This window comes from Phascolarctos cinereus, unplaced genomic scaffold, assembly GCF_003287225.1.
Source record: "Phascolarctos cinereus isolate Bilbo 61053 unplaced genomic scaffold, phaCin_HiC Scaffold_1146;HRSCAF=1807, whole genome shotgun sequence".
NCBI lineage: Eukaryota > Metazoa > Chordata > Mammalia > Diprotodontia > Phascolarctidae > Phascolarctos > Phascolarctos cinereus.
Genome location: NW_027555318.1, coordinates 1 through 2,924, shown reverse-complemented (window position 1 = coordinate 2,924; position 2,924 = coordinate 1). Strand labels below are relative to the sequence as shown.

The window sequence follows — 2,924 nt, the reverse complement described above, 5'->3', positions numbered from 1 at the left end:
TCACGGCAACAGAGGTGACAACTGGCGCCCATTGGTCCTCTAGATGACGTCAAAGTTAGCTTTGCCGAAGTAGGTGTGCATCGGCGCCCGAACTCATACCCTGTAGGACCGTTGGAGGACCCCTAGGCTGGGGCTTGGGAGGAGGAAGTGGAAGTGGCTGCTGCCACCTCGGAGCCAGGAGGAGGTTCGGCGGAGCGCGTGCAGGGAGACCCGCCTCAGGCCTGGGGGGCGCACGGCCGAGGATCCCGGGGCGAAGGGCTGGGACAGCGAGCCGCGCCCCAGCGCACTGAGGGTGGCTTGGGGCTAGCCGTAGCAGGAAGGGAAGAGAGGCGCCCTACCCCAGCGAGAGAGGGCCGGTACGCCGTGGCAGGCCCCGCGCCAAAAGCAGAACTGTCAGGAGTGGGATTCGAACCCACGCCTCCAGATGGAGACCAGAAGGCTCCGACACCGGGAAAGTATGCTTAAGTCTGCGCCTTAGACCACTCGGCCATCCTGACAGCTGACAGTCTTTACCCTTCCCAGGCCCTCTGTCTTGTCCTCGGCCTCCCGAGCACGCCCCGCTCGAGGCTCCCCGAGTCCCCCGAGCTCCTGTCCTGCCACCTCCCGCCGTGGTGGCTTTGTCCTCGCTCTGGGCCCACTAAGGATGTACTTCTCACCTGTAAGCCTCTCCTCAGACAGAAGAGAAGTTCCGGGAGGCCAGGCTTGTGTCTGCTCCCAGTCCGGGGCTTGGCACACAGTGGGCGCTTACTAAGTGCTGGGGATGAGGGGACAAGAGCTTGCAAAGGAGACACAGCGATAGAAACAGAGGGGAAAGGGGACGAGAAAAAGACAGTGAGCCCAGGAGTCCTAGAGAAGAGGAGGAGGCGTGTCGGACCCACGGCGTCTCCGGCTCAGTGGTCCTGGCTGGGGGGTGGGGGTGGGGTGGGTGAGGGGAGAGGGAATTTTAAAGCGTCAGAACCGAAATCGGAATAAATGAGCCCCAAAGAAAGAAGAGTCCCCGAAGCAATGAGTGGGAAGGGGGCTGGCGTGGTCCCTCAGCACCCCCAGAACGGCCTGTCTGGCCGTGGATGGCCTTCTGGGCTCTCTTGGGGCTCAGGTCTGCACGGTGGTGGACAGATCCGGGAAGGCTCCCTAAACGCGCGCTGTAGGAGAGGAGGGAAGTCCCTCCAACTACCACCTCCTCCTGTCGGAGGCCCTCCGGGATGTCTAATGCGAGCAGAGGTTAGAATGTAGGGCCTGGAGGCTGGAGAAACGGCACACCACTCCAGTATCTTGGCCAAGAAAACCCTAAATGGGACGCTCCGTAAACAACTGAGCCTTGGCCCCGCGGCAGGAGCCGGTTCTGTTGGCGTTCCAAGGAGGTAAGCTCGCCTGGGAGTTGTATGGGTCACCCCGTGGTCCACGGGCCGGCTCCCGGCCTCGGTGGGGGGGCCATGCCCGCAGGGGAAACAGACCCTGGGGCCTCCGTCGGGCTCGGTTGGGCTCCAGCGGAGTTGGCTACCCGGCGGAGGCTGGGGCCCCTTCCTGTACGGATACCCTCTTCCTTTCTGGGTCTGGCCTAGGCTTCGCGGTGGATAATCCTCTAGCTGGGTGTGGCTTGGAGTCAGGGAGCCAGAGGCTAGGCAGGACCCATGAGAGTCCTGATCCAAGGGAGCCCCGGCGTCGTCCAGCGGCCCGTGAGACCCCCAGCTGAGTCTGTTAAGGAGGAGGGGGATGGGTTAGGGTCAGGGTTAGAGTCGTCCAGGGCCGGGGTCCAGATCCAGGCGATTCCGGTCCTGCGTGCTCTGAGCAGGATGGTGGATTGGACGGGGAGCCTCGGTATCGGAATCCAGGACCTAGAGAGAGTTTGAGGGGAACAAGAGGCTGGGCCTAGGCGCGTGGCCCTGATCGCGGTGCTGACTCTGCTTTCTGCGGGGCGTGGCCTCGGGTGTGGGGCGGGCAGAACCAGTGGGCCCAAAGGCCCAGACTTTGCATTCAGCAGCCCCCTCATGACCACTCAGCAGAACATCGGGGGCCAGTGGCGCAATGGAGAACGCGTGACTACGGATCAGAAGATTCCAGGTTCGACTCCTGGCTGGCTCGGCCGTTAAAGTGCTTTTATTTTTTTCCTCCCTCGCTTCTTCATTTTTCTGAAGGAGGAAGCATTTCTTGAAACACTAAGTATTTGTGGAGTTCTTGCTACTTGGCAGGCTCTCTGCTAAGCTTGTTGGGACTTAAAGGAGTCATTTGCACGACGTCAATTGTCCCAAGTGTCCTGAAGGTTCTCCTCACATCCTCTGAGTCTTAATCTCTGAACTTTAACATCACTTATTCTTTCTGGGCCCTGAGCTTGAAGTCGTGGGAAGGCACGGAGCTAAATCTGGCTGGGCCTCTCTTCTGTCCAGTAGGACAGGGCCAGGTACAGGAGCTCCCGAGTTCGGTGTCCAACCCCAGTGAGGACACCCCTTCATGCCTATGTTACTCTAAAACAAAAATGCGAAAATAACAGCTAGCATGCATTTATGAAGCATCTAATATGTGCCAGGCACTGACCTAAACCCTGGGTACACTCCCAGCCCTGGAAGAGCGCCTAGCCTAATGAGGGTTGAAGGGAGGAAAACACTTATGTACAAATAAACTTAGGAGAAATTGGAAATTATCAGCAGAGGAAAAGCACCAATAATGACAGTGGGCATTTATATATCACTGGCAATTTGCCAGGGTCTTTACAAATATATCTCCATTTGCTCCTCCCCACATCCTGGGAGGTATGTACTGTTACACCCATTTACAGATGAAGAATTGGAAGTAAATATATAGGTTAAGTGATTTGCTCCAGGTGACACAGGAAATGAGACTAAGTTTGAAGTCAAAGATTCCCAATTCCAGGGGTCAGGTCTCTATCCCCCCACATCATCTCCTACTTGTACTAGAAGTCAGGCTTA

General features: G+C 57.8%; 1 non-coding gene across 1 annotated transcript; it reads right to left on the bottom strand.

Moving 5' to 3' along the window:
* Positions 1-391: 391 nt before the first annotated feature.
* Positions 392-497, bottom strand: TRNAL-UAA (transfer RNA leucine (anticodon UAA)). The gene is made up of 2 exons: positions 461-497; positions 392-426 (listed from the first exon to the last, which is right to left on the bottom strand). It is a non-coding gene; the product is annotated as a tRNA-Leu (tRNA).
* Between the last annotated feature and the right edge of the window lie 2,427 nt (positions 498-2,924).